Raw genomic sequence first — 15079 nt, 5'->3', positions numbered from 1 at the left:
CAGCAGATGAGGGATGTTGCCTGGTTCAGCATGGAGGAAATTGGGCTGAACTGTGCCCAAAGTGACTCTGCCTGTAGCATTATCGAATCGTTACAACAGAGCTTCTTCAGTTTCTGTGAACCAAGTGGAGGGAGCATCTGAGCATGAAATAGCAAATACCATGTCTTGTTAGGAATGATAACACCTGCTGTGTTAAGATCATTAATGCTGATGGGAGTAAGTGTAATACTAGTAGGATTTTATGTCTATCTTATTAGTATATTGTAAAATTTTAAAGCTGCAGACATATCGATTGTACAGATTTTAACAACACGATAAGTTATGATACCTGGTATCTCTTGAGACAGCATTACTGCATCTTGTGAAAATAGATCTTAGGGACTTGACCTTCAAACTACTGTAGGTCATAACTCTGGCACTAATTAATCTGTGTTGGATGTCAACAGAGGTTCAGATTAGCAAGGTATACAGCTCAATTAATTCAAAATGATCTTAAAATGGTAGGAAAGAGGAGCATGGTTTTCTGTTTCCAAAAATGCTAGCTCTTCTCACTCCCTCCATCAAATTGATACTTTACTGTATTTATAATCCAGCTTTGCTCTCTGGTCCATATATATAAATGCTTTCCTTGAAGAAATAACAATGTATCATTTGGAAAACAAGTATACTTGTAAATTAATGATAACTGCCTGTGTTTGGAGAAACATCTTTCATTTCAAGGAACTGTATGATGCTTTCACACTCTAAAATTCATTATTTTGTGTCTGAGTTGCATTTAAAGCTGAGGCCGGAGTAGAGGTGGATGTGAGACATCCTAGGTGACACTAACCACACGGGACCAGGTCACTTCTTTTTTCAAGGGAAAAAAGGCTGTTAGCAGGGAATTTGGAGCATTAACTCAGGCTGTGGTGTTCACAATGCTCACAATGAAGAGTGAGAAGTTGGCTGGTCAGCCCACCATCGAAGCTGCTGACCTTGGTGTTTCCTTATTCTACTGGGTTGAACACATTGCAATGGATGTCTAAGACACACACCTACAACAGGAAGACGTGTGAAAACTGCTGTTTCTAAACCTTTGCATAAATAATTGGCATCTGAGTGTCATTCTTCACTGAAAATCCCAGTATGCTGCTGTGCTTCCAGTCCTCCTTTTAAAGAGGCTTTCCTGACTCATCCTTCTATTCCTCAAGCAAAGCTACACTGTAGTCCACAAAGCAACATGAATCCCCTCAATCTGATCATTCTGAATTGTAGCACCAAACTATTTAGGATCTCCTTTAAAACACACTCCTAGATATTAACTGTATCATTACTAAATGCTGTGAGGGTCATGCCCTGCTTGGTGGGCTTCTGAGGTGTTGGACTTGACAACGTTCTGAATATTTCATACGTTACTTCACATATTTGACCGCTAAGTTTTCATGCCTGAAGTCTGCCGTTGTGAAGGCGAGTAGGGTAACTAAATAAAAAAATATAGAGCTTCTAAGCCCCATTTAGACCTAGGACTGACCCTTCCCACTGTAAAGCTGTGTTCTATCCCACTCAAACCTCTAGATAGATTGCAGCAGCACAGTTTGGCTTGGAGGATCATATTAAAACCTTTGGGAGCAGCAAGGTTACAGTGGAGAGATGAGGTCATTTTCTGCCTTTCTTGTCTGAGGCTTAAATTATCTCTATGTTGACAGTATGCAAAAGCCCTTGACATTCAAAACTCTGTATTTCGGCCCCATCTACAGACCACGTTGACCTGGAAGGCAAGCTATGCTTGGCACGCTCCTTCCATGAAAACAAAACCCACTCGTTCCTTGCAATTGCACGACGTAGGGGTTAACGCAGCTCTCATCTGATGTTGAAGCAGTGTGACGCGTCAGCAGTGCGTGACCCATACACGCATCTGGGTGTAGGCAGCATTGCTTGGGAATGAATAACACAGTTCCCCCAGGAACTAGCTGCACTGCTGACATCTGGCCTTCTTCAGCTTCATGCCCAAAATGAGGTCTGTGGGGATACTTGAGCAGCGAGGGGAGGTGATTATGCAGCCCTCTCCGTGCTCCTTTTGCAGATATTTCCACTGTGCAGGTGTGTAGGCTGCACCCGCAGCCTTCCCAGAAGGTCTGGGTGTGAGATGATAATGTGCCACGGCACCCGGAGGTCGCTGGGGAGGAGCCGTGCCGGCAGGAATCTCCCTTCTTCCCTGGCTCTTTCCTTGCTCCAGCCAGGCAGTAATTTGCTAATGGGCTTCACAAGCAGCAAATAGCTGAGCTGTACTGGTTGCTCTTTTGGAGGATGGAATGAGAGTAGCAAATTCCTGCTCAGTTCTTTGTGGCTGCTTGCTACTGTGGACTGGGAATTTAGCCATTTCTTGTTGATAAATTCTTCCGTAGCACTGAAATGTATCTGAACTGTACTATATGCCCCCATAAACTTGCAGTAAGACTTCAAACACGGTGATTTAATTCAGCTGAATGAGATTAAACACTCCCTGGGATTGCTCTTGGCTTCCCTGTGGTGGATGTCACCTTTTACTCATCTGAGCTGCAGGACTAGAAAATCGTTGTCCCTTCGATTCTGCTCTAGTGGGTGCCATCATTTTTCTTTTCCTTGTCCCTCTGCATGAACTTGCTGTAGAAGAAGCAGACCATAATGTTTGCACATCTGAATTCTCCCATTTATTGCTATGCTTTAAAGCAGGAGTAAGAGGGATTACTGGTTTATTATCTCTTTTTTTTTTATTATGAATGTGGCTTGTGACTTTTATTCCAGCTGCTCATTCTGAGTGACGGATAAAATTATCTCATCAGAGATGTGGCCATTGATTTCTTTTCTTTTTTTTTTTTTCAAATGATGCTATATAGCATGGCTATTTGTAGAAGAGAATTAGTAGGCACTTGAGTAAATGATCATTATGATTAATTGGAGCCTTTCTACAATTAGGGGGAAAGTAACGTATTAACAGATTGGAAAGATCACTAAATATGACAACTCCTTTTGACAATATATGAAAGAATAATGTCACTCTGATTTTTTTTTTTAATAAAATACATCGGAAAACTTGACTGATATCCCTAAACTGAAATAAAATGTTAGAAATACTGTAATTGTGACAATTAAAATGCAAGGCTATGAATAGCTACTAATACATAGGAAGGACTTGTAACATTGGGGGATTGCAATTTTTCAATTCTTTGCCTTCTGGTTACAAAAGTCATACTTCCCTAATCACTGTACTCCTATCTTCTCAGCATGGCAGAGACTCAGCGCTCTGACAGGTTAATGTGGTGAGCGCATCAGAACTCAGAGACATGCAAAAGTTGCACATGGGTCCTTCCTCAGTAAATCCCATGAAAATGAAGATTTTTGTGATGTGGTGCCTATACTGTTGTGCTCAGGTGACTGGTCCTGCGGGCACTCGTGGGGTCTGCCAGAGACAGTAACAGCCACTTTATTTCATGTGTCTTGCTGAAAACAGAAGATGTTAGCTGGATGTGTTGTCAGTCAAAAGGACTGGACCGAGTTTTGGGTTTTCCCCAGCTGACATGGTGTCCTCAGCTCTTCATGACCACTGTAAATGCTGCCAGGGAATCAGAGTTTCCACCCCTACCACCACTGGCAAACCTTGAGTAAACATCCCCACTGCACTCCTCCAGGTAGATGCATCCATTTTGCCCCCATGTGCCTTAGTTCTCTCTGCTTTTAAATATCAACAAGCACAGAAACTGGCAGAAATGAGTTGACATCAGTCGTTTCACAAACAGGTTTTAACTGAGTATCAAACTAACCCTAACCAATCATCGCCTTCAAGTGATATGAATTTTCTTGTTTAAATGAATTCTTGGGTTGGCCTGAAGCTGAAACTCTCAAAGCACATGAAGTGAGGCTCCTGCTTTCCTTTTTGAAGGGCCATATTGTATTAGATATTCCTACTGAGAATCCCGTTAGTATTCACTTGTCCAGCGGCAATGCCTGTGACAAAGTAGCATTACCAATGTCTTGCTGGAAGGCAGCGTGGTACCAGATCTTCCTCGTGCAGCCTCTCAGACATGAAGAGACCTACAGAAATGTCTGTCTGTCAGTATTGCACAGAAAAAAGAAGCTGTAGTGAATGCCAGAAACCTATTTAGAGGAATGGATCTACACACAAAATCTTATCAGTTTTTTACATCCTTCATGGTAATAAAGCTGGTAATTCCCGAATTAAAGCCAGCACCTCCTAGTGCTAGTTCTAGTGCCTAGCCTTAGCCTTTCACAACTCCCAAAAGCTAGTGACCATGCTGAAATACCAATAATTAAGCAAGAACGATGAGACTTGAGCCTGAGGTTCTTTCTTTTCAGGACACGTTGCAAAAGCCTTACTGAAATAATAAGATATAATGAATGGAAGTAAACTGAGAGATCGTAAAGCTGAGTGAAAAAAATCTATCCTGATATTCTTTGTGAATCAGTTACAGAGACAGCACAGAGTTTGGCAGAAACAGAATATCCCTTCCCCTTTCTGGCCTTCCTGGCCTTATGCCCAACACACAATGCCCACCTCTTGCCAAGGAAGGGTTACTCTCTGCAAGGTGTCCTTTGTGGTCCTCTCTCCTCTTGATCCATTTGCAGCCACCAGAGAGCTGAAAGTTATTTTTAAAGGTGGTTTTGCTAGTGCAGAAGCAAAATTCACACAGAGCCTTGCTCCACAATATTTTTCTATCTGTGGGCAGACTGTGACGATCCTCATATTGCGAGACACTCGGCTTTGGCTCCCCATAATTTGTGTGAAGTTAATGAAGGAGTGTTGTAGAACATATGTTTGGCTTAATATAGGATCGAATTTTTTTTAGGCTAACATATTAAAGTAAGATCTGGGACATAGATTCGCAGTAAATAAGATTGAAATGTTTTTCATTTTCAAATAATATGAAGCTAATTGAGCCATAGTAGTCCAAGCACATTGTATTTCCTGGTAATTAATTACTGACTGTGATAGTTGACTGCATAAAACTATGCTTTGGGCCATTAACCCCGGGTCATTAGTACTCAAGGAAATGTCTAGTGAAGGTCATTACTACTGCTGTTATATAAGCTATCGTAATAGAAAAAAGTTGGCATGAGCTTTTCAAAAACCCGTTTTCCTTATTCTATTCTCTTTTCAGAGAGCTGGGAGCAAAGACTGTTCTCAATTATTCTGCATTTACATCGATTTTTAGAGGATTAGAGTTTGGCCGCTTTCTTAAAAACGGAGATCAATTAGTTGAAGTGTTTGTGAGGATCGTAGAATCACAAAATCACAGAATACCAGGTTGGAAGGGACCTCAAGGATCATGTGGTCCAACCTTTCTTGGCAAAAGAAGATCATCTAGCTTTTACATGGCCAAAAATGCTGGCCTTTCCAAAGGATTGGCATAGGTTTTGTTCTTATAGGCAATCCCAGGAGACTGGACAATGAGCAAAAACCCAACTGCTCCCTCATGTTGACTTCCTTAGCAGCAAGGCATGCACAGTGAGTAGGTGGCTGTGGGGCAAACGGGGAGGTTGTTGCTACACAGTGCATAAATGATGTTTATGTCCTGATATCTCAGGCTTGGATTGAGTTTCCAAGATTTTGGTGATGGACCAAAGTCAGCCTTCTGACGAAAACCAGACTTTGTTCTATTTATCCTACTGACTTCAGAACAGCTTCTCACTTCCAGCTCAAGCAGGAGCTATAGGGAGATTTGCTTTTGTGCTGCCCCTCCAACTGCTCTGTAGGTCAGAGTCCCCAGAGCAGTAAGGTGATTTCTACTGAAAACTAAAATTGAAAAATGGTGATTCTAAGAAGAATTAATAGTATTTCCTCCCCTGGCAGACAAGTGTGGTTATACATTCCTTATTTTCTACTTAAAGACAAAGTACTAATGAAACAAAAAGAATAATGAAAAACACTTCTTTTAGTACCTTCTTTTAACAAGATATTAATAATAATAACACTTATTTACTATGTTAAATGCAGCTTTATGTTGAATGCTGTTTTCTCTCTAATCGTGTGTTTGAAGTAGGGGGAAGTATTTCACTCTGACAAAAGTCCTTGAATCAGTATTCTGAGGCTGCTGACTTTAATGAGATTGCAAGGAAGCACTTCAGCTTTAAATAGACAAAATTAGAGACAGCAAAAGATACGGGGATGGCACAATAAAAATGAAGGGGAAGTGTTGTGACTTGCTGAATTTCCCAGCAGTGCTTTATATGCCACCTTGAAATTTTGTTTTGGAGTCAGGAGTTGAATAATTCTGTATGGAGAGACCTGTATTGCCCTCTTGATTGATATAGAAAGTCATTTTGTCACCATCCTTACTGCTGTATATAAGCAATGGCTTCTGTGTTCAGAGTCCTCTACTGATGGATTGCTCCTCTTCAATTCTCTTCTTCCTCTGTATCTAATATCAGGTGCAGCCCCTGCTGTCCACTGCTTTGCAAGAGGAAAAAAACTAAACATGCTGCTTACATTGGTTGCAACACAAATGTTTTTGTATTGTGGGAATATTTTGACCCATTCTTTCATCAGAGTTTTACTACTAGACCTCTTTGATCAGGCACTGCTTAGGTCATTTTAGGGAGTTTCTCATTTTTGGTTGCACCATTTAAATTTGAAGAGCTAAATAAAGAATTATCCGTGTAAAAATTCCTGAGAGCTTTGATTCACCAGTAGGAATGAAACCTTAGCTGCAAAGTCTAGAGGTGCTTAATGTCTTGGACATGGATACTGTTTTAAATGTTCCTGTTTGGTTTGTCTCTGTTTAGTAACTTGCCTGAGATACGACTTCCAAATACAGGTTTCGGTCATTAACTTTCTACATTTCTCCCAAGAAAATGCATCTGTGCTCACAATGTGAACAAAATATGTCTATTCCCTGTATATTTGGGAAAGACAGGAGGAAATGAGCACTATCCACTTGCATGATGAAATGTAAACTGATATCAGAGAGTTACTGGATATTTTAAAGCTGTATGACCATGCAGAGAAATGAAAAACCCAACAGTTTTGTACATAATGAGAATAAGGCACAAATCCTATTTGAACTCTTCTCTTTTGTCCGTGTATGATAAAGCAGAGGTGGCTTAATTGCCAAAAGCTATGTGAACAGAATAATATATAGTCATTTCTGAATAAGAGAGCAGTCAGTTTTAATTTTTAATAATCTTTAATTAAGTAAGTATTCACACCACTTCTGGTATTTGTGCATTAACATAACTGTCTCTGGGTAGCCATTCTTTCATACATAGGCTGGTGTCAATTGATTTCTCCATGATCAGTAGCTGTAGTTGAGTCTGTTTAAGTTCCATAAAACTTCCCCCATTGCAGAAAACCATTCCTGTTGGAGGGAGAAGGATTTGATCTTTCTTCTCTTAGGATCAAGCTGAGAGGAGAGTGTAAATCCATATTATTCTACTTATATCCATGACATTTCCAATTTCTACAGATGCAAGCAAAAGAATTTGGTTCATTGATCTTCAAACTCTTTGACAATTTCACACTGAGCTGAGTGGTGTGACCCGTACAGTCGCTGCATTGCTTTTCATCAATAAAAGATTTTACCTAGATCAGGATAGCACGGTTGCTGCATATGAGCCATGAATCTTGGAGATTATTGTTGGTTTACTGGTAGAATCTTTCTTTTCACACTGAAATTAATTCTTAGATGAGTCATTGCTCCCATACCCTGCCTTGATATTTTTAGGTGTTAAAGCCACTATTTCAATGAGGCCGGGTTGGGGAAAATTGTCCATAATGTTTCGGATGTACAATTAAAGTGCCATCTGCCTCTGCGATGCAGCAGATGTATAATTGATATTCACTGCTGATTTGCCACTTGATTTTCTGCAGACATTTAATGCTGTAATTGTTTATACAGTATGATCCTAAATACCCACGTGAGAATTCTGCTCCTCACATGTTCCCTACCAGAAGTATCACTACCTTCCCTAATACTCAGAAGATGGATTCATTAAAAGATAACTTACAGTTAGCTAAGCCAAAATCTTACAGGAATCCAATGAGTAAGTAAGAAGCAAGTTTTCAGAGTGGCTTATTCATGTTGAATCATGGTTTAACATAGGAAAGCTTGTTGGGAAAGTTTAAAATGCTGATCCCAAATCTGGTTGCCTTTTACACTGATTTAAATGTAGGATGTAGCTAGCATTAAAGAAAGAGTTGGATTTATTTTTCCCTCCTATTTTGCAGAGATGGGAACCTTCTTCAGGGGAAAAAAAATTGTGTAGAGTAAACCTAAAAGGTCAACTGTAACATCAAGGAACCATTTTCTCCAGGGTAAAGACTATTTAAATAAAAACCAGAGATAGAAACCACAGCAGTGAATTCTGAACAGATGGAAAAACAGAGATGTGCTACTTTATTTTTTTGCACTGTCATTATTACTTTTAAGAGATGTGATCGCTAAAATCTTGATCAATCAGTAGGTGTCAATTTTACTCTATGACTGGCTTCTAAGATTCACCTTCTGAGAATACTCTAGGCCTGAATCTGCTCATGCTGAAATAAAAGGAAATATGACCAGTAACTTCAATGGCAGAAGGTTAGCAGATCTGTTTTATATCACTGCCCTTCTTTTTGACGGCAGTGGGTTTTTTGCGCATTAGTTAAACTCACTATGGAGCAGCAATGATTGTCCAGGGCTTTGCATTCGGCTTCAAAGGAAAGAAAAATTGATGATACAGAATCTGAATCTGGCTTCATTGCAAGTGACATTTTGAGTAATCATTTTTTACGCCACTGCCTGGCTCACAGGAAAAGTCTGTTCTACAGATGCTCAGAGAAATCAAGGTCCATTTTGTTGCAACTTTTTCCCTTTTTGCAAGCCATTGCCTGTACGTGGCACTCAGCGTAATCTAAATGGTCTCCTGTGTCTTCCCAAGGCTGAACACTTGCTCTCATATTTCAGGGTATCTACTGGAAATAGTCTAATCGTACCCAAAGGACGTCATGGCTGATGGCTACAGCATGTAGCTCAGATGGCAGCATAAGGAAAGGACCAAGCGAGTGGCTAAGGATGCTGGAGAAGGGAAGCGCAGGGGATGTGGGGAAGGATTTTGGGAGGGGAGATGGAGTCAAATCTCAGTAAACTGGGCTGCAGTGGACTGCAGATCAGTCTGGTTTGTTCAGATTTTCTTTCAGATCTCCGCTGTTGTCTGAAGAAACCAACCCAGTTAAAGAGAAACAGAGAGTTTCTCTTTAGATTCTCAGATCCAGAAAAAAACCATAAATCTGACTATGTTAATCCAACGTAGAGAGAGGAACTGCGTTTCTCCATGGGATGTTTAGTCACACCCATGCTGAGTGCTCTGTGATAAACACAAACAGAAATCCAGCTACAGCACAATATACGTTTAATTTTACCCATGTAACTTCTTGTTAAGGTCTAGTTGGGCTCTTTAACATGGAGAGATGACAACATCAGCATAAGAAATTTCACGCAGTTGCTTGTGTGTTCTTGTGGATTGGATTGGATTGGATTTGATTTCACTCGATTTTATTTGATTTGATTTTACTTTATTTTACTTTATTTTTCCTATTTCTGGTATCTTTCTGTGATTCATGTAACAAGCTTTTGGATATACTTTTTGTATAAAGATTCATCTTCAGGCTTGCTTTATACTTACTGAGAAGGTGACTCGCAGAGGTGAAGTTTGCAGTCCCTCAGTAATGCAGTGCTCAGGCTGAGCCTGGAGCGTGTTGGGAACCACTCAAGGAATTAGGAGACTGCCTGATAGAGAGGGATATACAGAGGGAACTGAAATGTGATTAAAGGGAGCTGGAAACTTGCATAGATATGGAAGCAGCATAAAGCTGGGATCCCAGATCTTGGGAGGAGCAGACTGAACATCTCTCTGTGACATACATCTGCTATCTCAGCACCATCATTGTCGCACTGCTATCCCCTTGGCTTGTTCTCTTAACTGCACTGTACGACAGATAAATAAATCAGTCATAGAGAAAATGGTCTTGAATATTAGTTAAAAACTGGCTGAAGTGTTTAGTTCCTGTTAACACAAAGTGTCAACAAAATGAGTTTTCTATCTCTGTTTAATTCACATGCTCAAAAATGAAACTCCAATGACAAATTTAAACTTTTACTCAAATAAAAAGGGTTAAAATTTTCAGCTTATCAGTTCCTAAAAATGACTTGAATATGTGGAACTGCTTTACTTCTAATAGCATGGAGGACTATGAGATCATAGCAGTGGAGATGAGAGGCTGCAGTACCTGTTTGGGAGTGGGAATGTAGTGGGAGTTGGGTCACAGCTCCTACAGCACATTTGTGTTTATATAGAACAGGTGCTGGGAAAAGTGGAGAACTCATCCAGGGCGCAGGGACATGGGCCACAGGACTACCGTCACTTGGCGGAGTGCTTTCTGAACCAGGAGATGCAGGGACAAGTTCAGCAGAAAGATTTGCCTTCTGGATCCTTCCTTTCCTTGTGGTCCAGCTCTAGCAGTAGAGGGGAATGTGCTCTGGGACACTTAGGTATGGACCTCTCCTGAGAATTCATGTCCCACAGGCTTAGGAGAGCCAGTGGTGGAGATTTCCTATTTCAGGTGAAAAAACTCTTCATGGGAAACAAGGCAATGTTTGGGGGTGCTCAGCTGGTTAACAGCACCTGCTAGCCACTAAGACAGCCTAGTAGCAGCTCTGGTGACACCTCATTCTTCTGAAGATATCACCTGCAAGTGATGATATATGTTCATCAGAAGCCTTTAAAGTTTTGTCCCTCTGCAGCACTGCTTAGTTTATTTTGTGTGTTAGCAAACTGCAGCTTGTGACTCCCATTGGATCTCCAAAAACATGAGCAATCCTAAGGGACTAGTCTCTCATTCCTGCAGGTAGTGGGCTGGAAGGAGCTCTTTGTGGGAAGAAATGTTTTCTCTCCTCCACATCTCCTCCACTATAGCTTTATTAGATTCAATTCTGGCTCTGCCAGTCTAAATAAGAAGCCAGGTTCCCCTTGGAGAAGCATTCAAAACTTCACATAAAGTGTCTTAATTTTTATCATGCAGTGCTGTACGTGCCAGCTATGAGCAGCAGCATTTACAAAAGCACCACAGTGTAAGAAACCACAGAGAGGGCTTCCAGAGCACATCATCTGATGGGGGAGGCTACTGTGATTAGAAAAAGTGTTGTGTTAGTGCCAGAATCTAATTATCTGAAGGTGTCCTGCTAGTAAGCAGCAAGTACGAGCTGTACTGAGTCCTAAATTGGTGAGTACAAGAGAGGTATTATTAGATCTTCAAATATCTCTTTGAGTTAAGTTTGGTTTTTGCAATATTCTCATCTAAAACCAAATGCGAAGTGGTTCAAGATACAGGCAGAAATTGATGTCTCTCTTGTCCTAGGAGGTCTCTGTCTTTCTTAAAAGTAATCTCTTCTAACCACGGGGAAAGAAGTCTTCACAGGACAAAAGTCGAGATAACTGTAGCTGAAAATTAAGCTTGCAGGGAATGTGAATGGCATCCTGTGGGTGATCTTTGCCCTCCAAGAGATTGGGACAGTGTAGGTGGTAGCTGCATCCTAGCTGAGATGCAGTAACTGGCCATGGGGATGCTTCTCTTCTGCTCTTTGTACCCATCCTCGACAGTCTGAGTGGATTGATTTTCCTTTGCTTTGCAGCAGATAAAATTTAACTTCTAGGTGTCAGCTGAGGAAGAGTAACTTCAGCTGCTTCAGCTCTGACAGTCATGATGATCTTATAATTCCCTTTTACACTATTCATGCAACCATCTAAAAAACCAGAAATGTCATGTTTTGAAGGTGTACCTGAGTTTTTAGCACAGGATGGAGCATCACTGGCAGGGGTAGATTGATTTACTTTCTTTTCTCCTTATAAAGAGGAGATAGCCTCCTGCTAGGAATTCACTGTCCTTATCTCCCTCCCCACATCCCGATAATCAGCTGGAATCATCTAAAACATATTCCCTTGCTCACAGTCATACCTGTAGATACTACCATGCTGCTACTGTGTTTGCATTAGTATGGCACCTAGATTCTTGTTGGAGGCAGGAGCTTTATTGTAACAGAAATGTCACAAAGTGAAAAAAAATTAGTATTTCCTTTTCATTCTTGAGTCCAAATCTTTTAGATCATTGTAAATTGGACATCTGTCTCCCTTGGCTGGTAAGGACTGTATCCTTTGAAGGTTTTCCTCCAGGGAAATTTATAGTAATATTTAAATACAAAGTGAATGGTCCCCTTTAAAGTTATATATACTAAAGGAATGTGACTTATGAATCCTGTTAGCAGTAATGGCTGCATAAGAATATCAAACACTTAGTCAAATCAAGATTTTTCTGTGATGCATCTTGCACTATAAGGGTTGCTATAAATTTTGTACTGTGCCAAACATTTTTATGTACCTCAAGTATGTGCACTGTGTTTGATGCTTATAAAAGATGAGTCTGTTTGGCTTTTGTTTTTGACTGCTGGAGGAACACGTGCGTATGTTTGTGTAGCTGAAGACAAAACTCTTCTGGATTGCAGTGTCAACAACAGAGAATGCTGCTGCCTGCAGTAAAACCAGGAGATAATATTAAACTGCAAATAAACCATTCACCTTAACTGGGGAAGATCAGTGTTATTTTCATAATTTCTAGTAGCCAACACAGGTGGTATCTTCAAGATAGATTAGATTCAGTGGAAAGTAGCAATTTACTTAAAAATTGCCTGTATGAAATATTCATAGAGAGATTTGCTTCACGCAGTGAATATTTGAACAATTAAGAGTCTGTTCACTGTCCCTTTCTGGCCTCGGGCTAAGCTAGGAGGCTGGCTTGAGGATGGTGGTGTTGGTAGCCTTTCAACTGACTGGTACCTATGGGATCATACTGGAACAGACAGGAAGGCCAGAAAGCCTGGAGGACAAAGTAACAGCTGAGAAATTCCCTGCATCCAGACACTGAGGAGCTTCTTACATTTTGGTGTAGTTTACACACTGGACTGCACAAGCTTGAACTCCTCCAGGAAAACTGGTTCTTCTCTGCTTCTCCTTGAGAGCAAGGGACAGTTATGGGGACCAAAGAGCCATCAATGACTGAGCAATAGCCAGGAAAGGTGACTGTGTGACTCAAGTGACCTAACAGCAGGACTTAAACGTGGGCATGGGTCCAAATATCACAGCAAGTATATTCAGAGCCTCTTGCAGAAGGATGAGTTGTCAGAGCTTCCCAAGTCCCTCTTGAGCAGGGGACATGTCACTCTCTTGGCTGGATTCAGGCACTTCTTCAGAAAACGTATTTGATCACATTGTCTTGTTTTTAAACAACATGGGCAATTTTAAATGAGACAACAACAACAAAAACAACAACAACAAAGAAGTAGGGTTTTGGGATCCCCTGGGGGCAGCGCCTCCAAAAACACACCCACTTTTCCTTCTGAAATGAAAATAAAGGAAAAACAATACTATTTCAACTTTGCCTGTTTCACCAGCAAAATTCTGCCTGTGCGAAATCCTGGAGCTCTTGGTTCTTTTATGAGTTTGTTCTCTTTGAATAAATGTCTTTGTCTTAATGCCATACAAATTACTTGACCACAGCAAGAATTTTAGAGCTTCTGCAAGGTGTGGGAGCACCAGAGTGATCTCAGCCTGCCCCTCGGCACCTTTCTGAGCCGGGGCATGACTGTACGCTGAAGTTGTTGACCAGCAGGTTTTTTTGGATGTTGTCTCAAACTGCCTCTCGAACAACGAGACCATTTCACAGTGAATTAGTGAGGTGACTACTCTTGTGGCTAGATCTAAAGGGATTTTAAAACCAACTCTCCAACACAACATTAAAAAAATTATGAGGGGAAGAAAGAGGCTGTGATTTCACCTTTTTTATTACATTTTTCTAAGCAGGGCTAAAAAATTCTGTTTCTTTTGGGTTGCCCGCTTGAATCCCGCTGAATCAAGACAGAAAATTACTGAACGCATGAGAGGAGGGCAGTAATCATTTGGAGGCAGTGAACTATAGATTGCAATATTCAGCAGAGTTATTGCACTTGCCCGCGAGCCGCAGCCGCGTCCCCGCTCTACCCGTTGGCAGCCTCGGGCGAGGAGGAGAAGGTTGCTCTGCATTTCACTCGCTTGGCCTTTCCCATTGTGTCCCCTGAGTCATCAGCCCTTCCTACCTGCTGAAGCCTTTCAGGCTGCGTTATTGATTATTTTTAATCAAAGTGGTCAGAGTTATTTTCCCCAGTTGTTGGTTTGGTTCATATCATTCTGCTGATTATTCTGACTCACTGAGGTGATGAAAATAACCATCCAGATCATGAAGTTTAGAGGTAGAAAATAGGGAAAACCTGACTAGTCAAGGCAACTAGTTTTGTTTGACTTGATGTTTGATGTTTTTGCCTCTCTGGCTCTGTCTGTGTTGTACAAGGTATTTCACTTTTGTTTCCCCAAGGCAGTCTACCAATAATTCAATGACAACTGCCTGTTCTTACTCCTTGGTTTCTAAGCCTCTGGATACTAGACTTGAATTTTAAGGGCCTGGTTTCAAGCATTGGCATACATTTTCTTTATGCCCTTGGACAGCCTCCTTCTCCTTTCTTTATCTTCTGGTTTTGTAAACAAGCCCAATGTCCTTTTTGCGGGACCATTTGTGCATCTCCAGTGATTAGTCCACTAATCCAGTAACGAGAGAGAGAAGAAGTAAAAGGGGTAGCTGACCTATGCACAAAGATGAACATACAGTGAAAAAGGGAGATCTTGCTAGAGTGGATTCAAACTCCACCTCCGCATGAGGGAGACTTGTGTGAGCGGAGGTTCATGCGGCAACAGGCAACCCCCAGGCTGCTGTTCACCATGCCAGAAGTGACTCCTAGCTCCCCAAAATCATTCATTAGTTGGAATCAAGAATCTCTCCATTGCTACCATGACTCAAGCCATAACAACTATAGGAACTTTCGAAGACAACTTTATAACGAAACTCTGCCAATCTGCGTATTAATGACATGCAAATTATAGAAGTTCAAACATTTGCACTCAGTGCTCATAGCTGTTTCTTTGATTGCTAATGATGTTGATTCACAAAGAAAAAGCTTCCTAAAATAAAAAGACTATTTCATGTACC

Source organism: Tauraco erythrolophus, chromosome 4 (genome assembly GCF_009769465.1).
Source record: "Tauraco erythrolophus isolate bTauEry1 chromosome 4, bTauEry1.pri, whole genome shotgun sequence".
NCBI classification, from domain to species: Eukaryota; Metazoa; Chordata; class Aves; order Musophagiformes; family Musophagidae; genus Tauraco; species Tauraco erythrolophus.
The sequence above is the reverse complement of the archived record's forward strand: the minus strand, read 5'-3'. Positions refer to the sequence as shown.